The 26,399-nt window shown below is 34.3% G+C and overlaps 1 long non-coding RNA gene across 1 annotated transcript; it reads right to left on the bottom strand.

Annotated features, from left to right (window-relative positions):
• Positions 1 to 18,716: 18,716 nt before the first annotated feature.
• LOC146935721 (uncharacterized) lies at positions 18,717 to 26,191 on the bottom strand. Its single transcript, XR_015030339.1, has 3 exons — positions 25,764 to 26,191; positions 25,227 to 25,443; positions 18,717 to 18,886 (listed from the first exon to the last, which is right to left on the bottom strand). It is a non-coding gene; the product is annotated as an uncharacterized LOC146935721 (long non-coding RNA).
• Between the last annotated feature and the right edge of the window lie 208 nt (positions 26,192 to 26,399).

Here is a 26,399-nt window from a genome sequence, read left to right as displayed (position 1 = left end):
CATTTCTTGATCACGCGAATAGCGTAGAACACGCTAATAGCGTATGACTTTGAACTTTGACGTTTCTTGCTCCTTGCTTGTATTTTCCTGCACAAAAAGGGTAGAATAAGGCTCAAAAGCATAAATTACATATTTGCATAATATTTGGAGTTTTCCATGGAGAATCTTGCAAAACAAGTCACTAAAATGCCTAAACTCCCATATGAAATATATCACTTTTAAACACTTATCAAACTCTCCCCAACTTGGCTTTTTGTTTATCCTCAAACAAATCAATCGAAAAGGAAACTAACAAGGCTTTGGACAAGGTTTTCAACACGGTGTCAAACAATTCAAAATAAAAAATTCTCAAATGGTGATTCAAATATGATCGCGCGGGCAAGCATGAAGTCCTCCGCTAGTCTAGATGCAAACTAAGAATGCGAAATATGTCCTAAGCACAAACTATATATCATAAACTTCAAAACATAAACATAACTATCTATGAACCACACCTAACACACTTCTTTAAAAGTAAATGAAATACTATGATAACAATAAGTGAGGTAATGAACACACATCCAACAATCATGCTAACATCCTGATTAAGTTAGGTGTCCATCCAAATATCGTCTCAAAAAGCACAAAAGCATGGATCAAAAGGTCTTTCAAGGGTTATAACTTGGCCGGGCTACAAAAGAAATGTCATATGTGGGGCAATTGATCAGAAAGCCTATCAAAGAGGAACATTCTTTGTATCACAACTTGAAATCCATAATCTTCCCTACCAATAATTACAACCTTTGGTGATTAACAATCTAACCAATAACCTTGACAACTTATTCTATTTTTGATTTTTCTTTCTTTTTCTTCTTTTTCTTTTCTTTTCTTTTCTTTTTCAAATGTACAACTTTTTCTTTGGTTCAATGTTGTCAGGTTATTTTAACAATTTCACCAGAAACTTGACATATAATGCCTCCTTTTCTCCCCAACTTGAATACAACAAAACTCTAATTGAATGTTCCCCTATCCTAAGGCAAGGGACAAAGTACAAAAAGGTTAAGGGTTCAACAAAGTAAAAATATCAAAGTCCTATAAGAGTCAAGCATGAACTGGATTTTTGAAAAATTTCAGGCAAATTCAATGAGCATTGTGCTTATGAATATTGACAGTTCATGTTTGAGGACTTGATTCATTTGGCTCAGATTGGGGTATCAGATACTCGCTCTTCTCACAGGCAGGCTTTATGTGGTCAATTCGGTTAATCTCAATTCAAAAAGTGCCTTGATCCTTTCCATGCTTTCAAACAATTCAAAATAATTATCAGATTTAACATAACTAAAACAAGTTAGACGGTGATTATCGGTCTCCAGCATATATATACAACAGATTGAAGCTACCTCACATTTATGTTAAGTACTAAGTGGTTCAAAAATATTTATGTTTATGACAAGAATTAAATGAGATATATTTTGTGCAAAGTACAAGTTTCAAATTCTTATTAAAAACCTAGAATAACAGGAAATCAATATCTTGGCTTTACGCTTTCTCACAAGTAATATCATTATCACTCACCTGCTTTTGCTCAAACATGGCTCCATGGAGCACTTTAAACTTTATTGTTCATGAGCAATTTTCTTTTGAAAGACACAAGCAAGATTTAAACACAAAAAAAATTCATCCAAAGCAAAACTAAACAAAATAAAATCACAATAAATTAAACTTAAACCAAAGTAAAGTTTTAAACTCAAAATAAACCAAAAGTAATGTGTTAGACACTTAAAACCAAAAGTTTGAAACTTGAAACATAATATAAGTTTGAACTAAAACATAAGCAATAAAATAAAATAACAATTAAACTTCCTCAAACTGTGATGTGTCATCCACAACAAGGTTAGCATCATCGTCTGTGGCCTCATCATCAACATCATCAGCTGCTGCCCCCTCATAAGGACCGGGCCTGCCCTCAGGCCACTGGACATAAGTCTGGTACTGTGCTGATGTCATGAGTGGGTACTCAGGATTCCCCGGATGCAAATGAGCAGTGTTCAAGTCTTGCTGAATGCCTTGGTGACTTCTGTACAATGCTTCATTCTGATTCATTATATGATTGTTTTGATCCCGAACATAAGCATTATGTCTCTGCTGCTCCTGCATGAAAGTTTGAAAAGCAGAGAAGTCGAAATGACCTGTAGATAACTGGGGTGCTCTTTTGTCCCTCTTCATCAGGTTACTGATAAAAGTGTCATCAATGGGATTTTCAATATCTTCATCAATGGGTTCTGGTATGTCAATCTCATTGTCATGAATTAAACCCATAATCAGTCCTGGAAAGGTTAGTGCAGCTTTTGAACCTTTAGAACAATTCACGACCACCCTTTTCATCTCATTGGAAATGATTCTTGCAATGTCCACTTCAATTCCTTTCATTATGCACCAAATGAGTGGTATGACAGTCACTGGAGCATCTGAAGTATGAGCTCTAGGACAAACATTATGGATTAGGAACTGAAAGATAACACTAGCTTTTGCATTCAAGTCCGGGTAAAGTGCTTTTTTTATGATTCCGTTATCATTTCTAACAAATGTCCTACCTGGAAGAAGTATGTCTCTCTCAATTTGTTCAAAGTTCCAATTTCCCCTAGCACTTTCACTAGCATACTCACACAGGCTAGGTATTGTAACATCTTCAGGTTCAGGTAGGTCCAAAGGGTTGCCTAAATATTCATTTATGGTATCCCTATCAAAACAAATAGATTTACCTCGCACAAAAGTGGTGAAGGTAAAAGCATTATCAATGGCGGTGGTTATACCCTCATGTACGGAGTTGCCATAAAACTCCTTCACAAGGTCTGTGTTTATTTCAATGTGAGGGTTAAGGAGTTTGGTCCACTTCCGATCCACAAACATTTTCAAGATTTTTTTTGTTTGGGCCTCTCGAGTTGATTTCAAAGACTTTTTCATGCCAAGTCTTGTATTTGCCCATTTTAATGAATCGGGCAGCATGTGCTGGTGATGGGAATCGGTTCAGGTCAGTGGGTGGTTGTGTAGGTTGTGGTGCGGATGAGCTAGACGCAGTTGTGCCTCTAGGGCGTTTGTTACCAATGGTATTTTTCGGGGCCATCTGCAAAACAACCAGGAGATTCCAACATATACAATTGAAAAATTAGATCAAGAATGAATAAGGCATAAAAAAAATCCAAAAATTTTAAAATTCTGGGCGAATTTTTCAAAGAAATTTCGCTATTAGCGAAAACTAGGCTATTAGCGAAATTCTGCCCAGAATCTGGGAAATTTCGCTAATAGCGCAGTCTGGGCTAATAGCGCAGTTCTTCATATTTTTTTCCCAGATTTTTTTAAAATCTTTGTTCCTGCAATTTTTCAACATAATCCAGCATATTTCTACCCTAATTGCATCCTAATATCTCTACAAGCTCAAAAGGATAATCAAAATCACAACTTTGCACAAGAATCATGAAAATTCTTATTTTTCAAAACTTTTCAAAAATGGGTCAAATTTTCGAATTCTTGATTCTTGTGGCTTGAAGTTGTGATTATTGTTTCTTTTTCCTCAATATACCCTATTAGGAACAGTCTCTATCGCAGTTTCTAATCTTAACCCAAGTCATTCTAAAGAAATTGATTTTCTGAATTTGAGAACAAAGAAAGGAAAGAGTGATTCAAACCTGTTGATTCTGTGAAAAGTATGCAAAACAAGATGAATTGATGCAGATGCAGTGATTGCTTGATTTGAATTGAAAAAGAAGGATTGTGGTTTGAATTTAGGGTTATGTGTGAGTGAGATGAGTTTGAGAGAAAATATGTATGTGTGTGTGTTTTGGAACCGTGAAAGAGAGAAAGAAATGGGGAGTTTTGGTTTTTGTGGGGAGTTAATCAAACCAACACATAGGACGCTTTCGCGTCCACCCGTCGCTTAAGCGTCCTCCCCAGTATGCTCAAAATTTTTGATTTTTCCAATTCTTGCTTTGATTGCTAAGTGATCTAAAACTATATACAAAACATAAAAATACTTACAAAACTGGGTTGCCTCCCAGCAAACGTTTGTTTTACGTCATTAACTCGACGCCTTTATCGATGAAGAATTCATGGCTCGATTAGTGAAATTGTCGACGTTTGTCGATCAACTTCACCACCAAAGTAGGGCTTCAATCTTTACCCATTCCCCGTCCAGTCGGACTTTGTCATTGGAACTTCTACACTACCGTTCCATAAGGCCTTTTTTCTTTGATTGGAAATGGATTAGACCACATAGACTTGAACTTTCCCAGGATTAACCGAGATCATGAGTTACACAGTAACACCATTTGCCCGGGCTCAAAGTTTTGTTTCACAATCCTCTTGCCATGATAGCGCTCACCTTCTCCTTGTACACTTTAGAGGATTCAACGATTGTCGCGCATTTCTCCGCATTCTTGTATTTGAACCTTCCTTTATTCGCCCACTTACTCTTGGTCAAAATTAAGAAATCAAAACGCTTTGTGCGCACAAAACGCTTTGTGCTCTAGTTCAACCGGCAAGTGGCACGACTTTCACATGCCTCATCAAGCTTTAATGACCAATCTATTCGTGATGCCAACACGACCTTCTTTTCTAAGATTCCTTTGAATTCTCGATTGCACACATCGGCTTGACCAAGTGGTTAGTAACATAAAAGAAAGTATAGGTGTAAATATGTACAACAAATATACAAGAACCAGTTTGTGCAAAATTGCTTAACATGACAAAATTGTTTCGATACTTATGAAATTATCCGCTACTCCCCGGCAACGGCGCCATTTTGATGTAGAATGTCTACATGTCATATAACTATGTACACGTGAGTATATATAGGATCGTTTTCCGCAGGGAGTTGCATTAATCATAAGCATTTTCACAATCTTTCACATTAAGGTATCCTTTATAAAATGTTTGTTTGTAACACTATATCCAAAGATGACATAAAAGTAAAAACGAGATGAGATCGAACTATTTCGCTTGCGGTATAAGATAACGAGCAAGCATAACAGCAGCAATCTCTCGATCGATTAACAAACTCTAGCTTTATAACCAATATTATTACAATCATTTCTACAACATCCTTCGTGTCCAAAGCGACATCGTTATTTCTAAGTTAGCGTTTAAACATTCGTGTCCAAATCCCTTAAACGATAACAAAGTCGATCGGATAACTTAATCGACCGTGTCCAGCCTGATTAAGTATCCGAAAGCATTAAATTATTGATTAAAAGTAATTATCAAAGGTTTACAAACTTGTCAGGAATGATATAACTTAAGATAGATTGTTATTCTAGTTCTAGATTCAAGAGTTCGTGTCCAAATCATCTTGAATCTCATTGAAAGCGTTAAACATAAGAATAACAACAATATTGAATCATTAAGCTAGAACCTTATACATTAAAAGATCAAAAGATTACATAATAGCTTGTTTGTTACCTCAATACTACAAAGAAGATAATAGCTACACATAGACATGTATACTATGCAAAGGATGAAGGAAAGATGAAGATTCCATGTCAAGATCCTTCGTGTCCAAAGTGATCTTGAGTTGAATCTACTCCTAAACCACTTGCTTTGTGTTTCTCTCTTGGAAATAGCTCTGACCTCTCTCTTAGAATGTATGAAAATATCAATGGAATAGTGACTGACCTAAAAGAGAGGTAAAAATGCTATTTAAAGGGCCTGTGTTTTTGTACCTATGCAATAGCGCAATTCACGCTAATAGCGTGGTAAGTCGGCCTATAATCTGGCCAACTGGAGTGTGCCACGTTGGTACATTTTGCCCTGCTTCGCTCAAACCATGCTAATGGCGTGGCTCTCTGGAGTATTTACGCTAATAGCGTAGCTCACGCTAATTGCGTGTTTCTTGACAGCTTCTCCTTTGCTTCTCTCCAGGTACGCTATTAGCGTATCTCTCTGGAGTGATTACGCTAATAGCGTATCTTACGCTAATGGCGTATTCTTCACAAGTGCTCCAGATTCACGCCCCAGGTACGCTATTGGCGTATCTCTCTGGACTTTGGCATTTCTTGATCACGCGAATAACGTAGAACACGCTAATGGCGTATGACTTTGAACTTTGACGTTTCTTGCTCCTTGCTTGTATTTTCCTGCACAAAAAGGGTAGAATAAGGCTCAAAAGCATAAATGACATATTTGCATAATATTTGGTGTTTTCCATGGAGAATCTTGCAAAACAAGTCACTAAAATGCCTAAACTCCTATATGAAATATATCACTTTTAAACACTTATCACATACCAAAAATTAATTATGGGATCAAGGTGGTACCAAAAAAATAGTTAAGAGACGAAAAGAACAATTTAAGCTAAAAAAAATCCTATAACTTTAGAACATTTTGCTGTGCAGGTAGCAGTATGTGTGATTAGTAAGAACATATTCTTTCGATATGTGGCCTTGGGAGGTACTTTTTAGTGGAGCGGTGCTTTTGCTTTCCTTGAATTTGTTTGGTTTTGGCTCTTGAACTTGTGGCGAGTTCATCCCCTGGAATTGTTTTCCTATAGTTGAAATCTTTTTTATTGTTGTATTTTCATGTAGTTTCTTTTTTTCATTTCTTATCGGATTCTAGTGAGTACTTCTCGTGCTCATAGCATTTTTGTGGCTGCACTCTTTTTCTAATATAGTTTTTATTTGCCAATCAAGCAAATAAAATAAGAATGTAGTATTACTCAGACGGTTGATTCTCCTTTAGAAAAGGATCTGGATTCTCTCCTGTTAATTCTCTTTTGCTATCCGTTCTGCACTAATGTCAGACGTCCAACCACATTTTTTTGTGTCTCTTCTTGACTGTAATTATTAATTGTTTTCCTTATGATCTCACAAACACCATTGGATAAGGAACATGAGAGAGAACAAAATACACGGGCAAGAGACCATCTACTTCCCTACATACACTATTGACGTCATTTATCACAATTGTTGATATATAACAATAACCACAAACGAAAAACTTTTTCTAAAAGAATTAGATCGTCGAAATTAGATCCTCTCCTGTCCATATATTATGCTCTCTCTCCTGTTCTTTATTCAATGGCGGCTATCCATATTAAAAGAATTACAGCGATAAAACTATACTGGATATTAAAAGTTTTGTTTTTATTTTCTAGGGGTGGCTAATTAAAAGTAATTATCACATATATTATGTCTATAAAATTTATCATAAATCTTTAGTAAAAAAAACATTATTAATCTAATATCATTTGATAATTTATTAACGTAAAAAAAAACTAATATGCCATCTTGTATCGAATTTGATAATTTATTAACGTAAAAAAAAACTAATATCCTATATATAATTTTAAAATATATTTATTACGATATTTAAAAAAATATTAATTACGTAATAAATAATTTTAAATTATGGCCTTTGGTCTATTGTACCAAAAATAAATAATTTAATATCAATTTTTTTTTAATGAGAACGTCAAGTATTAATTTCATCAATTGATAGTACTGCTAAACTATTTATCACTTTTTCCTTACTAAAATACTCAATTTAAGTATGGAGTTCGATGTTCTAACTAATTAAAAGAAAGACAAGCATTTGGGGAGATAGAGCCAATAACACTAAATGGTCTTGTTGTGTGGAAAATTAAAGGATTGGTGCTTACCATTCAGTTTTCCAAATACATGGGACCTATGAGTGTAACATTGTTGAATAATTTACACCAAATTATGACATTTAGTAAATGACTTTGATTAATCTTAAACTCCCATTGAGCCTCTAACTAGTATAAAACCAGATAACTCCCTATGTCTTATGCACCAACACTAATAATAATAATATTACTTCTTAAAATGGCTAATTCCTTTTTCTTATCCTTACTAATGTTGTTCCTTGCTGCTCTTATGCCTGTTCCTCAAGGGTTTGCTAATACAGTTTATTTCAGGCCAGGGCCCCAATTTAGAAGCCCCCAATATCGACCAGGAACTCGTCCCTGCTCGAAGAACAACCGGGTATATCGTCCAGGTTGCCCTCCACCCACACATTTGTAAAACATGAACGCTACAAGGCATATCAATATCTACTAAATAAGCGGTCCTAGTTACCATGTACTATAATTTGTATATCTTGGCTAGAGCTCACATAATTAAATGTGGATAACTGGGTGTTCGGGGTTCGAACCCCGGCCCTCGCATAAATTATGCAATGTCCATACCAACTGAGGTAAGTTCATGGGGACGGTTTTCCATCTTTCTTATTCCACTTATGAATACATGTTTTACATTATCAATTAAATCCCGAATGTTCGGCCAAGTTGAGAACATAATATGTGTGTTATATCAATGTAAATCATGAGAGAAAATCATGATATGTGTGCTCCAGATTTGCAAATAAATAAAGTTTATGATTTTGGGATTGTGAGGGTATTGAATCATTGATCGATCATTTAGAAATACATTCAAAAAAACTGAAATTTGAAATTTTTGTTAACCTGTAGAAAACTCAAAATAAGTTTTTCTAGATCTAAAAAAGAAATCGTAAGTTTTAAATCTCCCTCCTATTTTTTTTTTCTTTCTCTAAGATGTATATTCCAGAAAATTTAAGTATTTAAAAAGTTAAAAAAATAACATAATCTGATTTTAATAGAAGTTCTTAAAAAACTCAAAATTTGAACAAATTGTGAGTATTAGAATAATTATCATTAAGAAATTTAGACCTAAAAGAACTTGCATATATCTCATGAAACTTGGACCTCAAGAAATCTTGCACCTCACAAAACAATTAATGTCAACAATATGCAATTATATGTATATTTCCTTATTTAGCATTAATTTGTGGTCGCGTCTTGATGCTGTCGTATTACAATGGATATATGGGACATTCTCAAACGATATTCTCAACACCATCATCAAGCGCGATTCAACCGCCAAAACTTCCATGGAAAAGGTTGTTTAACATTCTCTATGACAACAAAAACTATAGAGCTCTCTATCTAGAACAAGAGTTCTCGCGAGTCAACATGGATAGGTTCCTCACAAGTCATGTTGCATTTGGAGAATTAGCTGCAATGCAAAGTGATTTTTATTTGGTATTTTTGTCAAAAACAAAGAGTAAAAAGGTCATTTTTTGGAAGTGATAAGGATGGTGAAATATTACTGTGATTCCTATCTAGTAAAACCAAAATCAGCGTCTAAGAACTTTATATTGATTGGATATAATTTTTACAAATCGATCTAATATCAATGGGCAGAGATTACATTATTTTTTCAAATGGCCATTAGTTGAAGAGATTTACTGTTTTCATCAGTGACTTATCATCATAGTGCTTGATTGGATGGATCCATGTCCGATCTAAGTTTTGTAGCATTGATAGGTAACTATGATTCCATATACCTCAATATTAATGATATCAACCTGTTTTTTACCGTTCAACCTTGGAGCTTCTTCAATGTAGTTAAGTTTTAAATTAGTCGACTTGAAATCACGATCTAGTGTTTAGCACTTTACATGTCACCGCACATATAAGGAATTCGGAAAACCAAAGGCTTACTAGATCATCTGATCCCTTAACTTTATTCTTTGTTTTAAATTGGTCCCATAACTATTAAAATTTGTAAATTGGTTCCTTATCTAAGTTGCCGTTAATCATATTTGACATCTCTGTTAATTTTTTAATGTCTAATATTTCTGATTGATTTCAGCCATTTGATTACAAACCATTGGTCTTCTCCGTTGGTGGTTCACTGTCACAAACAATAGGTCTGCAATCAAATGACTGAAATCGTATAAAAAATATTACATTGAAAAAATTAGCGGAGATGATTAATATGATTAACTACAACTGAGATAAGGAACTAATTTGCAATAGGAATGTATTGAAACAAAGAATTAAATTAAGGGACCGACTGATTAATTAAGCAAAAACCAAACTACATGGTTGTTTGCACACATGTATACACAAATATAATTGGTTAGTAAACAAACTAAAAGTGAATTTAATCTTAATTCATTTTTGACTTCATTACTTTAACTGAAAAATGATAATAGTCCCTTTGTTTCAAAAGTTTAAATATTTTTCCCCACAACTCATGCGAAATTACATTTAATGATCCGCTGTACTGGGAATATAAAAATGAGTTTACATTTGATAATGAAACTAATAAAAATTAGTCCTAATTATCGTTAAAAGAAAGTTTTGGTCCTAATAAGCAATGCCACAACATCAAATTTAATTTTACACCATTAATGAAAATAAAATTTCATCAAAACAAACTCAATACTCAGTTGTAGAAAAAAGTTATCATGTTAAAGATCCATAGGGAGAAAGAAAAAAAAAAGTAATTTTCTAAGGGCACATATTAAAGATCGATAAATCAAAATTATATATTGAATTATGCTGATTTAATTCTCAAAAAGTTGAATTTTGTTTTTAATGAATTCTTGCTATCTGTAGAATCTTTCACCTAACCCAAATAGGAAAATGCTAACATCCTAAAACTTAAAAACAAAATCCTACATCTTAAGGGTCCGTTTGATTCGAGAATTAGGAAGGGATGGGAGGGGAAGAATTTTAACGGAGGGGTAGGGAGGGGAGATATTTTAATTAAAAGTGTGTTTGGTTCGCAAAGGGATGAGATGGATTTTAAAATTATTTTACTGTTTTACCCTTAAACTTAATTAAATAACGATAATAAAGTAACGAAACAATAACGATGCATTCGATAATAACACGATGTAGAGGATGAAATAATGGATTAGTAATAGGGTTGTTACAAGTAGTAATAAAAATTGTTACAAGGAAAAGTTGTTAATAATATTGAATAAAAGTTGTTACAAGAAAAAATTGTTAATAATATGGAATAAAAGTTGTTACAAGAAGGATTTATTGAAGGAAGGGGCGGAATTCTTTCAAGTGGATTTACCCCCGGTGTTGGAACCAGTTGTGCAGCTTGCTTCTGCTACGTCTAGTGCCATGGGTGGAGAAAACAAAGCGCAAGCTGATGGCCAGGTGCAAGACAGTTCAAAGCTCGTTCCTTGGAGCTTAGAGTGGATAAAAAATTACCATCGAAATGAAGTTGTTGTTCCAACAGATAACAAGGCCGAGCATTCTTGTAATTTTGGTCCAGAAATAGCTCATTCACAACCTGTTCACTCAACCTCAAGGAAGAAGAAGGGTCGGCGGGTGAAGCATTCAGTTGGGTTCATGAAAAAAATTGCACGCATGCCGGATGGTGACCGTAAGCAAATCCTTCATATTTTGAAAAAACACAAGCGTATTAGTAAAAGAAAAGTTCAGGTTAGCAATGATAACTCTCAACCACTTGAGTTTACAACTTCGGACTCTTCTTTATATTCTAAAAACTCTAAGACTTCTCATTCTTCGGTTAATAAAGATTGGGAAAATTGGGTGTTGGTTCATGATAAAAAGTGTTGTTGACGGATGTTAGGGAGTTAGGGAAGGCTGTGGGGCTAGAGTATCTTTGTGACACCACTAATAGTTTTAATTTGTTGTCTAAGGAGGGTAGAAGAGGGTGGAGGGCAGCAGGAGGTTGTGAGGTGGGGAGGGAGTCAGAAAAGGTTACCGAGGGAGACGTAGAGGAGTAAGATGGCTGGGAGTGTGGGGGTGTGTGGGGGTGGAACGTTGTTTTGATGAAGATTTTAAGTTATAATGTGAGGGGTTTAGGGGGTGGTGAGAAGAGGGTGGAGATTCAGAGGCTAGTTAAAGATAAGCGTCCGTCGGTGTTGTGTATTCAGGAAACAAAGCTGTCGGTGATGAATGATCAGGTGATCAAGGCGGTTTGGGGGGGTTCTCCTTGTGGGTTTTCTTTTCAATCTTCAATAGGTGCGTCAGGTGGGTTGTTAACCGTATGGGACTTTGCTAGTGTAAATGTTTGGTTATCTATGAGTTTTGGCCATGTTCTTGTTATTAAAGGGACATATATTGTTACAGCGGAAGACTTTGTTATTATCAATGTGTATGCTCCATGTGATTCGGCAGCTAAAAAATTGTTGTGGGATCGTTTGCTTCCTATCGTTCTTAATAATTTGGATGGGTGTTTATGTGTTTGTGGGGATTTTAACTCCGTTCGTGGAGTGGAGGAGAGGAAAGGTAAGGGTGTTGTTTTCAGACAAGCGGATGCAGACTCTTTTAACAAATTTACTGCTGATGGTTTCTTGGTTGACTTGCCTATTAGTGGACGTTTATTTACTTGGTTCAAGGGAGATGGAGTGTCAATGAGCAGGTTGGATCGTTTTCTGTTATCTAATAAGTGGTGTCAAAAGTGGCCAAATTGTATTCAGATAGCTTATCAGCGGGGTCTTTCTGATCATGTTCCGTTAATGCTTTATGTCGATGATGTTAATTGGGGACCCCGTCCATTTCGAATGCTTAAATGTTGGTCTGACTTCCCTGGTTATGGAGATTTTGTTCACGAAAAGTGGGGGTCTTTCACTTGTCAAGGTTGGGGCGGTTATGTGTTACAACAGAAATTTAAAATGATGAAAAGTTGCTTGAAGGATTGGCATAGACAACATTCTCAGAACCTGGATAGTAAGATATTGGAGGTAAAAAATAAAATTGCTTTCTTTGATTCGAAAGGTGAGGTGTCAGTTTTGTGAGGTGAAGAGGTTTTAGAGCTGCATGATTAATCAGTTAAGTTGCATTCCTTGGCTAGGACCCAGACTAGTATTAATTGGCAGAAGTCGAGATTGAACTGGTTACAGGAGGGTGATGCAAATTCCAAGTTTTTTCATGGTTTCATGTCTGGTCGTAGACGTCACAACGCTATCAATATGGTGTCTGTCGACGGAGCAAGTGTGGAAGGTGTGCATAATATTCGTGCGGCCGTTTTTAATCATTTCTCTAATCATTATAAGTCTTGTGCGGTTCAGCGTCCTGGTATAGATGGCCTTATGTTTCAAAAATTGTCTTTTGGTGAAGCGGGTAATTTAACAAAACCATTTACTTTGGAGGAAATCAAACAAGCGGTTTGGGACTGCGACAGTTACAAAAGTCCAGGGCCTGATGGTATTAGTTTCGGTTTTATTAAGGAGTTTTGGGATTTAATCAAGGAAGACTTTTTGAGATTTATGGTGGAATTTCATCGTCACGGGAAACTAACAAAGGGTTTAAACTCAACTTTTATTGCTTTGATCCCGAAGGTTAATAGTCCTCAAAGACTTATTGACTTCCGACCTATTTCGTTAGTTGGATGCATATACAAGGTGCTCGCCAAAGTTCTTGCTAATAGACTTCGTGAGGTAGTGGGTAGTGTGGTTTCTGAATCACAATCAGCCTTTGTTAAAGGAAAGCAAATTTTGGATGGTATTTTGATAGCCAACGAAGTGGTAGATGAAGCTAGACGATTGAATCGAGAGTTACTTATGTTTAAAGTTGATTTTGAGAAGGCATATGACTCGATCGACTTACGTTACTTGGATGCGGTAATGAAAAATATGAACTTTCCAAAATTATGGCGTAAGTCGATTTCTGAATGTGTTGGGTCTGCAACGGCGTCGGTGTTGGTAAATGGTTGTCCGACTGATGAGTTCCATATTGAGAGGGGTCTTTGTCAAGGAGATCCCTTGTCTCCTTTTTTATTTTTGCTGGCGGCGAAAGGTTTTAATGTGATCATGAACGCGGTGGTGGTGTCGCAGCGCTTTCATGGGTACAGTGTCGGTCTTGGTAATGAGGTTAAGCTGACACATCTTCAGTTCGCAGATGACACTATTATCATTGGGGAAAAAAGTTGGTTGAATGTGCGTACCATGAGGGCTGTTTTGTTGTTGTTTGAGGAGGTGTCGGGTTTGAAGGTCAATTTCAACAAAAGTATGTTGACTGGTGTGAATATTTCTGAGTCGTGGTTGTCGGAGGCAGCGTTGGTTTTGAATTGTCGTAGGGGAACTGTTCCGTTTACTTATCTGGGTTTGCCTATCGGTGGTGATTCAAGGAAACTTAGCTTCTGGAAACCTGTTGTCGATCACATTGTCTCTCACCTGTCGTCGTGGAACAATAAATTTTTGTCTTTTGGTGGCCGTCTAGTTCTCTTGAAGTTTGTCCTATCCTCTCTTCCGGTTTACTTTCTTTCCTTTTTCAAAGCCCCTGCATGTATAATTTCTTCTATCGAATCTATTTTTAAAAGATTTTTTTGGGGGGGGGGGGGGGGGGGGTGAGGATAATAGGAAAATTGCTTGGATAAACTGGGAGTCGATTTGTACTCCAAAGGAGGTAGGAGGTCTGGGGGTTAGGCAGATAGGTGTGTTTAATTTAGCTTTGTTGGGGAAGTGGTGCTGGAGGTTGTCGACAGACAAGGAGGGATTGTGGTATCGAGTTTTGAGGGCTCGATACGGTGAGGTAGGGGGTCGGTTGGTAGAGGGTGGTAGTCATAGTTCATCGTGGTGGCGGATGTTGAGTAGGGTCCGTGAGGGGGTCGGAGAGGGTGTTGGTAGGTGGTTTGATAACAACATTCAGCGGGTTTTAGGTGACGGACGTGACACTCTATTTTGGCATGACACTTGGGTGGGGGACATCCCGTTGAGTCACAAGTATCCCCGTCCTTTTGATTTAGCGGTGAATAAGGAGTGTTCGGTGGAGGAGATGAGTAGGTTGGGGTGGGAGGAGGGTGGTGGAGCGTGAGTGTGGCGACGGTGACTTTTGGCCTGGGGGGAGGAGAGTGTGAGGGAGTGTTCTGTATTACTTCATAACGTTGTTTTGCAGGATAATGCTTCTGATTCTTGGAGGTGGTATCTAGATCCTACTAAAGGCTACTCAGTCAGGAGCGCATACCGCTTTCTTACCAACTCAGGTGATCTGGTGGTCAGAAGTCAGGATGACAATGTTTGGCATCAGCATATCCCGTCAAAGGTCTCTTTGTTTGTGTGGCGGCTCCTCCGTAATAGGTTGCCAACTAAAGACAATTTGGCGCGTCGGAGTGTTATACCTTCAGCGCAAACGGCTTGTGTTTTAGGGTGCGGACATCCTGAAACGGCTAACCACTTATTTCTTGACTGTGTGTTTTTCGGTTCTATATGGTATGAGGTCTGGCATTGGTTGGGAATCTCTTTTGTTAGTCCTGGGGTTATTAGACATCATTTGCACCAGTTTATCAATATGGTAGGGTTACCAAGAGTTACTCATCTGTTTATGAAAGTTATTTGGTTTGCTTTTGTGTGGGTTTTGTGGAAGGAGAGAAATAACCAGGTCTTTCAACAGGTGGCCACTTCTCCTTCAACTTTACTCGAAAAGATAAAATTAAATTCTTTTTTGTGGATTAAAGCAAGATATGCGACTTTCACCTATAGTTATCATGAATGGTGTAAGCATCCGCTTCCTTGCATGGGAGTTCTTGTGTAATTTTCATTTCTCTATTTTGTTGATGTCTGTGCTTTGTTATTGCTTGTGTCTCTTGGCACCTCGACTGTTGTAAATATTCTTGAGTGGTTTACCCTTTGCACACCTTGTGCGGGGTGAATCATTGTTGTTTATATGTCATTTTAGCTTCTCCAAAAAAACAAGATAATATAACCTAACCTAATAATAATAAAAGTTGTTTCATGGATAATATAATCTAATAATAATAAATGTTATAAGGATAATATTGAGATTTTAAATTAATTTAAGGATAATTTTGACAGTGCAATAAAATATGCTCCCCTCCCCTCCCCTCTCCTTCCCTTCTAAAAATTGAACCAAACACTTCAAATTAAAAATCTCCCCTTCACCCCCTCCCCTCCCCTCCAAAACTCTCGAACCAAGACATTTTTTTGAATCATATTTATAAGAATAAGGATATTATGAAACTTATCATTTGCTGTGCCGGTAGCGGGTGTGATTGGTCAGGATATATTCTTTCTATATGTGGCCTTGGTGGTTGCCATTCAAATAGATAAACTAAGGATATTGTATTATCCATATGGTTGATTCTCCTTTGAAAAAAAATCTTCGTACGTGGTTATTTTTTTCTTGAGGGAGTCTTTGTACGTGGTTTTTTTTTTTGATTGAAGGAACGTGGACGTGGTTATTGTTTTTTTTTATTTTTATTTTATTTTTAGAGATGGACGTGGCTATTGTTATAGATCAATGTTATAGATCAATAATTGTGGCCTTAAACCCTAGCCATCACCTCTTTTTCTTCTTCTTGTCTGAGGGGTGATTTACCCATCAGAGTTGTTTTTCCTTCTAACCTAATTGAATAAGTGATTTCACATATTTTCTGTTTTCTTTCGTTTATTTTTGTGATTTCGTCGTCTCTGAACGACTCTGTTTGTTTTAATTTTCCGTCTTTGTGCGGTGTGTTTTTGATTTCCCGTCTTAGTGCGATATTTATTTGATTCAGGTTGAAAGATTAGCTTTGAGTAAGTGCAGATCCGATCAAAGACAATGACTTTGGCGTCATCAACGTAGCAGATCCGGAGACATGAGTATTTCGAAGACTTGAATATAGTCATATTAGTCATATTTGTAGGCATAGATATTTTGTCGTTTTATGCTATTAACATGGATGCCGTGAGTTTGTTCACAGATTCATCCTTTTTGTTTTTAGCGAATTTGAATTTGTATTGTATTGATGTACTCTATCAATTTGAATGAATGAATATCGTTTATTTTCGTAAAAAAAAAAACCAATAATTGTGGTAAATGACATCAATAATGTATATAAACTATAGAGATAAAACTATACTAGCTAATTAAAAGTAATTATCACATATATATATATATATATATATATATATATATATATATATATATATATATATTATGTCAATAAAATTTATTATTAATCTTTACAAAAAAATATTATTAATCTAAAATAATTTGATAATCATGGCCCGGGCTTTGGACTGTTGTACCAAAAATAAATAAATTAATATCAATTTTTTTTTATGAGAACGTCAAGTATTAATTTCATCAATTGATGGTACTGCTATACTGTTTCTCTTTTTTCCTTACTAAAATACTTGATTTATGGATGAAGTTTAATATTCGTCTAATTAAGAAGGGTTTTGCTAACAAATATCATAAGGATATTTCTTAAATATTTTTAAAGGTTCGTTTGATAGTCAGGATAGGGAGACATGATATGATACATTAATCATATGCTGCTTAATTATGTTTGATACATTAAAGGGATATGATAAAATACCATTTTCCTATCCTATCTTGACTTTCCTTTGTAGTTTCTATCCTGTGTATAGGCTGGGTTAGAAACTATCCTGATGGGATTAGAAGATCATTCCTTATTTATTATCTTGATATTCTACCATTTTTAAAATATTGTCATTTTTAAAATAATATTTTCTATTATAATTAATAATACTAGCGTCCAGACGGGCACTCCCGTGCCCGTCTGTCCGCTTTTTCTACTGCGTTAAAGTACTTACATATGTATTGTACTATGTTTAGTTGTATAAATTAATAAGTAGTATGTATACACAAATATATTTTATTTTACTCTCATGGCAGTCAATTCGTTTTTATATTATGCAAACGTTTGCATATATTTGAAGAGTTAAATGGTAATGCAATGGAGATTTGTGTACAAAAGTGGTTCCACATAACAAATTGAATTGAAAATCAGATGATCATACTCACAAATGTGAGTGTTTGCAAGTCATTTGTGATTTGGCAAGGGTAACATCTCAAGAAATTTGATTTGGACTTAGCACAAAGGATAAAAAAGATATATAGCTTCAATTTTGGTAGAGCTATAAGAAATTAAAAGTTAGGTCACCACACAAAATGAGATGCATGTAAGAGTTTTACTTTAAGGAAAACAAATCAATGCAATGCTCTACTTTTTTTTTTGAGGGGGATGTTTCGTAATATATTTTCATCTCGTGAATGTAACCTTACATATAATTTGAAAGCAAAGACACGTCATGCATGTGTCTCACAATGGTGCTTCATTAGTTTTTCCGATAGTTTATAGATGTGTGTAATGCGACTCAAGCCTTTTTCTCTTCTACATGCAACACGGGTCCCTTCTACTTTGTTGATGACCTTTTTATTTTTTGCATCGTTACATGTCCTCAAGATATAACAACAAACAACACTATGAAAATATTTGGTAGGCAAAAAGTTATGTCTTGTACAATATTTGGTAGGCAAAAAGTTATTTATCTTCTTAAGCATTGCCATTCAACTTCTTCCTCATCTTGAGGTTCTTCACAAAAAAGCACAGAGAAAATGAGTGTTTGTGTCATACACTTGCTGCCAATTAAAACACTTAAAGAGAAAGCGAAGTGTGAGAAAAACAATATGAGATTTAAATAAATAAAAAACCATTAATTGGGTATCATATATATTTTTCGATGAATTGTGAAGAACTAAATAGAGGAAACATTTCATTAAACCTACACCAATGCTACCTAGATCTTCATTGTGTCTGCAAAATTTAACCGATTTTGTAAAAAAAAAAAAAAAATTCTCATCTCCAGCTAATTCTAATCTTACACAACTCCAGGCTTTATTAAATTATATTATTTCGGTTGAATTAAACTTACCCAAGACAATGCCAATCCACCACATCTGCTCGCCGCAGTCTTGAATCGTACAAATTTTATTTTTCTCTTTTGGTGCACCTCTACACATCGAAATCACCCTAAATTGATATCACCTTATCTTTACCTTTACCGTTAAGACAACCACACCCCATTCCCATGCCTGCTTCGTACGAAATGAGTTTTCATGCGTACCGGAAATTATAGAGATGAGTGGTCCCTAACCCCTTATTTTATGTTATAGTGACTCTCAAGTATAGGAGAATTCTCCACAATTAGGATACCTTTTTTGACTGTGTACAATAAATCAAAACAAAGTCTCACCAGGAAACATAGTTTATCAATTCTACAACAAAGACTTCAATAAATATCTCAAAAGAATGTCACACTTAATCCTTCCACCTTACTTCAAAGCTTTGAGTATCACCTGTCATTCAAAACCAACTCATCAGATCAAAACATGTAAAAAAGGAATTATACTGATATTAAGAATATTGTATTGTACTCCTTCTTAATGTTTCAAGTTCGATTGGCTAATTTAACTTCTAAAAAAATTGAAAATATTGTAGTGTTTTTTTATACGTAAAACCCTCGGTTACAAATTGTTATCTCTCAAATTTGTCAAACCCACATTCATTGTTTATCTTCAATCTTGTTATTGTGTTGATATTCACTTACATATGAAGAAAACTAATTGAAAAGGAAATAAAAAGTCACTGGAAAAGTAATAAACTACTATCAAGCTAAAAATAAGAGCAGATGCATCAGCGTGAGTGAAAAATAGTGATGGAATCTAAGAGTAGCACAACGAAAAGTTTCAACATCTGCACAATCTTGTTGTGGTTCATAGACTTATTAACACTCCACTCGACCTCTCAAAATGGATCAGATCAAAGTGTTTTTAATGGATCAAGAGGATTATGATGCACTCAAACAAACACAACAAATAAGGAAGCAATTAAGATTAAAATTAAGCAATAACAAATAACAGAAAGTGAAAATTATAATAGGAACAAAAGGAGTTGACAGTTTATGAAACAAAAATATATGTCTTACTGATGGCAACTTCTCTTGTGTGCAAGGTTCTTCTTCCTTCAATTGTAGTACTCTTCCCATCACATTCTCAATACGTTCTAATGGTTGTTAAAGTATCCCTTAAACATAATATTGTTCAGATTTGGAAGGATTCGAAATTAACAAACAAAAACCGGTTTGTGTTTGGATAATCACGCTAATATATTTGTCTTAATCATGTTATTGCGAAATATTATTCTGGAATTTTAATTAAAAAGGATTTTGAACCCTATCAATTCTCTATTTGCTAGTTACTGTGTTTTAAGTTTTCTGCAGCATATACTCGAAATTTGTATGATTTCTGATTTTTCCCCTATCAAATGCTTCCAAATGAGGACCAAACCTATAACAGAAATCATGAAATAAAGATTGAAGAAATGAGCATAACATAAAAGGAAGCCCGTAACACAATTTTTGTGGATCCTTGTTGTTGTTGCGGCCATATCTTGTGCTCATGTTTACGGTGACGCTGCAAGCAGACATTCCACTATGTTTTACTTTTTAATGGTAGCCAAAAACACCACAATCTGACCATCTCCTTATCATTACCCTATATTGTATCTTTCTCCCTTTTAGGTTCAATATTGTTAGATGTAGTTTTGAGGTTGAAGAGGAAAATTATAAGTAAACGGAAAATGGACAAAATTTATCAATAAACAGAAAATTTAAAATAACAAACAAATAGCGATTCCATTGTTAACAAATCAATGGTAGTGGATAGAAGAAATCAAAATACTAAACCTTGATATTGTGTGGCTTCCTTCTCTATCCATTTTTATATCCTCTTGTTTCTTCTTCTCTTTGTCCGTCTTTCATTTCCAATTTATAAGATATTTCACTCCATCCCTTTCCTCCTACTCTCTCTCCTTTTACCATACACACGCATGTTTTCATCAAGGATTTGAATTGAGAAAAGCCTACAGTTATTTTACAGTTTCATATCTGTGTTTTTTTTTGGAATATTTGCAATACTTGGAGGGTAAAATAGGAAAGAAAATAGGCTACACCAAAACTAAGTATTGAGAATATATTAATATCAATGGAAAGAGGAGTTAATGAAAGAAAAAAAATGGTAGATGTATGTTAGCGAAATCAGATGGTGGGAGGAGTTATTAACAATTTTTTGTCGCGAGAAGTTAATGGGAAGTAAGTAACTGACATCAAAACTGATTGCTTGTTTGTGTGTGGTGTGTTTAGTTAATTTTCTGAAAAGGGCATTTTGGGATTTAAAAAAAAGGCTACATCAAAAGAAAAGTATTGCCTTTATTAATAGGTATAGATTATTATTATTATTATTACTAGCGTCCAGACGGGCACTCCCCCGTCTGTCCGCTTTTTCTACTGTGCTAACATATGTAAATATTATTCTCAACTTTTTAATTCATATCTTTATCTATGACTTATTGGCTTTTTAAAAACAACAAATTGACGACCTCGTGTGCTTAACTCAGTTGGTTGGAACAATGCATAAAATATGCAAGGTCCGAGGTTCAAATCCCGGCCACTACCAAAAAAAAAACAACAAATTGACTCACATAATCTATAACTATTAATAAAGGCAAAACCTTGATTTGGTGTAGCCTATTTTCTTTCCTATTTTACCCCACAAGTATTGCAAATATAACAAACACGGGTATGAAACTGTAAAAACGTGGCCCATAAAATAACCGTAAACTAAGTCATAATTAATGGACTTTTCTCATTTCAAATCCTCAATGAGACTGGCAGTGGGGAAAATCCTCAAACTGGGAGTGGGGAAGTTACAATAATCATTTTTGGATGTCGGTTACTATATTCTCTCAAGTTTAAACACACAACAAGAGAACATGCATGTGTATGAGAAAGATCTCATAAGCCAGTTTCAAAGGGAGAGATAGTGTACGATGAAAGGAATGGAGTGAAAGATCTCATAAATAGGAAATGAAAGACGGACAAAGAGAAAAGGAAATAAGATGATATAAAAACGGATAGAGAAGGAAGCCACACAAAGGTAATTTTATGAACAATGCGTCTTTGGTTATTTATGTGTTCCCTAGAAAAATAAATTGTCTCTTCTCTTCATGATTTTGGTGAGTTAAATTTTCCCTTCCTATCTTACTTTCAACACTTACACAGTTAGAGTTTTTGTTGATTTTTCATCTTTCGTGATTGTACAAATAAAATTTATTTTAACCTTCTTTGTGTAGTTCAATGTGGTTTTTGAGAGTTTTCACCCAAAAAGTAAAGGGTTACGTAATACTTTTATGGTCCTAACAAGTGAAGGATAAATATTTTTTTGAAGCAAACATATGAAGCATTTATATTTTATATGAGTTGTGTTATTTGAACATCCATATATGTGACAACTTTTGTGACAACCAAAATTTTACAAAGAAAATGAGATATTGACACAAAAACCAAAGCAATAGAGAGAGGAAATAAAAAGATAATATGAGTATGAGAGAGAAAGTTGTCACAAAAGTTGTCAAAAATGGTTATTCAAATATCATTTTTCTATTTATATCATGTCATTGTCAACACTCTAAATTTTGTATATAGTGCATTCATCTTCATCTATCTATACCTATTAATATAGACAATACTTTTTTTAGGTGTAGCCTAATTTTTGTTCCAAAAATACCCTCAAGTTAAAAGGGCCCTTATTAGCGGTTTCATTATGTTGTGAAGAGGAAAAAAATCAGAGACCGAAATTAGGAAAATGGCAATGGCAATGGCAAATTGTACACATTTGGAGCTTCCATTACAGTTTATCCATTGCAAACAATTGATGAACGACAAAAAAATTTTCTTCAATTCTTTCATATCAGATTGCACAAGATCAATTCTTTTCCAATATTTTTTTTTGTTCTCTTGATTAGTACGTATCAACTATTTCTTTTGACTGTAGTTTTACATTGTTCATTTTTTCTTCATTAATTGTTCTAGCTAGGTCGATGTTTTTTGCATGTTATTAACAAAAATGATCTGATGAAATCTAATAAAATGAGTTAGAACATAAAAGTTTCAATAGTTAAACACAAACTCTAACACGGACAACGAAAATTAGGCTACACCAAAACAAAAGTATTGTCTTTATTAATAGGTATAGATAGATGAAGATGAATGCACTATATACAAAATTTAGAGTGTTGACAATGACATGATATAAAATGAAAAATGATATTTGAATAACCATTTTTGACAACTTTTGTGACAACTTTCTCTCTCATACTCATATTATCTTTTTACTTCCTCTCTCTATTGCTTTGGTTTTTGTGTCAATATCTCATTTCCTTTGTAAAATTTTGGTTGTCACAAAAGTTGTCACATATATGGATGTTCAAATAACGCAACTCATATAAAATATAAATGCTTCATATGTTTGCTTCAAAAAAATATTTATCCTTCACATGTTAGGACCATAAAAGTATTACGTGACCCTTTACTTTTTTGGGTGAAAAGTCTCAAAAACCACATTGAACTACACAAAGAAGGTTAAAATAAATTTTATTTGTACAATCATGAAAGATGAAAAATCAACAAAAACTCTAACTGTGTAAGTGTTGAAAGTAAGATAGGAAGGGAAAATTTAACTCACCAAAATCATGAAGAGAAGAGACAAAGGAAATTTAACTCACCAAAATCATGAAGAGAAGAGACAAAGGAACACATAAATAACCAAAGACACATTGTACATGAAATTACCTTTGTGTGGCTTCCTTCTCTATCCGTTTTTATATCATCTTATTTCCTCTTCTCTTTGTCCGTCTTTCATTTCCTATTTATGAGATCTTTCACTCCATTCCTTTCATCGTACACTCTCTCTCCCTTTGAAACTGGCTTATGAGATCTTTCTCATACACATGCATGTTCTCTTCTTGTGTGTTTAAACTTGAGAGAATATAGTAACTGACATCCAAAAATGATTATTGTAACTTCCCCACTCCCAGTTTGAGGATTTTCCCCACTGCCAGTCTCATTGAGGATTTGAATGAGAAAAGTCCATTAATTATGACTTAGTTTACGGTTATTTTATGGGCCACGTTTTTACAGTTTCATACCCATGTTTGTTTTTTTGAAATATTTGCAATACTTGAGGGGTAAAATAGGAAAGAAAATAGGCTACACCAAATCAAGGTTTTGCCTTTATTAATAGTTATAGATGTCATTTTTACAATATTTAATTAATTATGAGAACAATTTTTTCATTTAATTATAATGATATCCTGTTTGTTATCATGTGCGCATCAAACACGTGATATGATTAATGTTTATCATGTCCTTACCATATCCTATCTTTATCCAAGTTTATATTATATCCTGCCTCTATCCTATCATGATCATCAAACGGAAAAAGGAAATATTTGATAAATTTTATGTTGGAAAAATTATTTTTTAATGATTCAATGTGTTGAATACATAACTTCTAAGATAAAATTTTGACTTTAAACTTCTTATCAAGTATCCGCAGACACTTTTTAGCATTTTCCTTTAAAAAGACAAACAGCAGTACATGTGGGGAGAAAGAGCCAATAATACTAAATCGTCTTGTTGTGTGGAAAATTAAAGGATTGGTACTTACCATCCAGTTTTCCATACCGCCCATGTCACCCTCCACCCATACATTTCTAAAGCATGAACACGACGAGGCATATTTATATCTACTAAATAAGTGGTCCGGAAGGTGCACGAGAAACATGGAGGGTGGAGAAAGAAATATCCAATAAGTGATCCTAGTTACCAATGCTTTGTTTTATAGCTTTTTGTAACAAATAAAATAAGGGTGTTGTATTGTCCACATAATTGATTCTCCTAAGATTGATTTCCTTTATTAGATAAAGTCTTTGTACGTGGTTATTGTCATAGATCAATAATTATAGTAAATGGCAAGAATAATGATTAAAGTATATTCAGTATAGAGATAAAATTATACTGACTAATCAGAAGTTTTTTTTAGGGTTGACTGTTTAAAAGTTATTATATCACATATATTATGTTTATCAAATTTATTATTAATCTAATTTCATAAGATGGTGGGGGTCGAAGGCATTGATCAGTGCATGATTTTGCAGAAAGCAATTAACTACTGGAACTAAAATATATATAAACTAGTTTAGAAACTCCAGAAGATTTGTATGTGGTAGTTTTTCGTGATTCTAGTTTTTGCTAGGAAACACAATTTTTTTACGTATAGAAGTTTTTCCCTATTCTATTTTTGTTAGGAAAAATAATTTGTTTTTGCAAGTGTTTTTTTTATTGGAAATTACTTTAGAACTATAGATTTGGATTTTTGTCAAAAAACAAAAAGTAAAAAGACTATGTTTTTGGAAGTGATAAAGATGGTGAAATATTACTCTGATTTCTGTCTAGTAAAATAAAAATCAGTGTGCCCGAACTTTACACCGATTGGATATATTCTTTATTCTATAATGAATTCATTCCTAAAGACAAGATGTTCTTTGGTATTTCATGAAAGTATCTCAACAATAATTAAACTTATTTTCATGGTTGATTATCAGTGACGGATCCAGGAATTTTGGAAAGTGGGGGCACCACATATATATAAATTTGAAACATTAAATAAACATATATATATATATATATATATATATTTCATTTTTAATAGCATAAATATTCATTTTTTCCATCTTCTTCAATTATTTCAAGCACATCAATCATAGAAGAGTATAAAGAAAAAATACTGAGTAACGTACCATAATGTGAGCATCCATATTCGGCATGATAATCTGACATTCTTGGCCTTAAACCAGGATCATTTTGAAGTTGTTCCAAATCCAATTTCAAAAATCTTTTTTCCAAAGATGGATCCAGTTTGATTCTTTCACCTTCATCAACTGCTTGAGGTTGAGGATTAGGAGTTGATGACTCCCCTGACAATCTTCTTTTCAAAAATCTTTCCATTGCTTAGTGCTAGAAATCAAATAAAAATACCACAATTAAAACCAAATTCCACCATTCAACAAAAATTCAATATTCATGGTGTTGTCCTCTGTTAAACAAAAATTCCACCATTAAACAAAAACGAATAACCCCAAATAAGTCAATAACAAATAACCCCAAATTCCTTCATAAAAAAAAAAAACAAATAACCCCAAATAAATACTAACAAACCCTAACAAATTAACAATGGAATTTCCACCATTAAACAAAAATTCAAGACCAATAAATGAAATAAACAAATTAAATACTACAAATGAATAAGATTGAAAATATAAAATAAGGGGGCTTACCTATTAGAAGATTAACTATGGAGATTGAAGAAAACAGTGGCGGCAGAAAATTGAAGAAAGGAAAACAGTGGCGGCAAGTATACAAGATTGAAATTGGTGAGAACTGAGAAATGAATGCCGAGAGAGAGAAGACAATTGAAATTGGTAAAGCATGTGGGTCTCACACTTCTATCTACCCTCACGCTTTCTTCCACTCCTTTGTTTTATTTAATTATTATACTATTTTTTTTTATTTTTTTAATTGGAAATGGTTGTGCATAAGTGATGTTGTGTAAAAGTGTGTGTTTATGTGTGGGCCAATAGAAAAATGTTGTGTATTTTTGTGTGGGCCATTTAGTCAACATTTCAATTATAACTATATATTACTATATTTCTACCACCTAAAAAAAAAAATTCCAAAATTTAGTGCAGGCACAAGCCCACACACTCTTGTACCTGCATCCGTCCCTGTTGATTATCATTGAGACCTTTTGAGTGCAACCTTATTGTCTTAAAACTCACAAAATTATTATCATAGTTTGTTTATCTTGTCTAATCTCATTTGATCTAATATCAAACTTCACGTCGCAGTCATTCATTTGATATTTGAGACATGATTAAATAACAATATCAAACATTACCTCTCGGGTTCTTCGT

This window comes from Medicago sativa, chromosome 3 (assembly GCF_051527215.1).
Source record: "Medicago sativa cultivar Bolivia chromosome 3, Bolivia_mono, whole genome shotgun sequence".
NCBI classification, from domain to species: Eukaryota; Viridiplantae; Streptophyta; class Magnoliopsida; order Fabales; family Fabaceae; genus Medicago; species Medicago sativa.
Note: the sequence above shows the minus strand (reverse complement) of the source record. Positions and strands in the feature narration are given on the sequence as shown.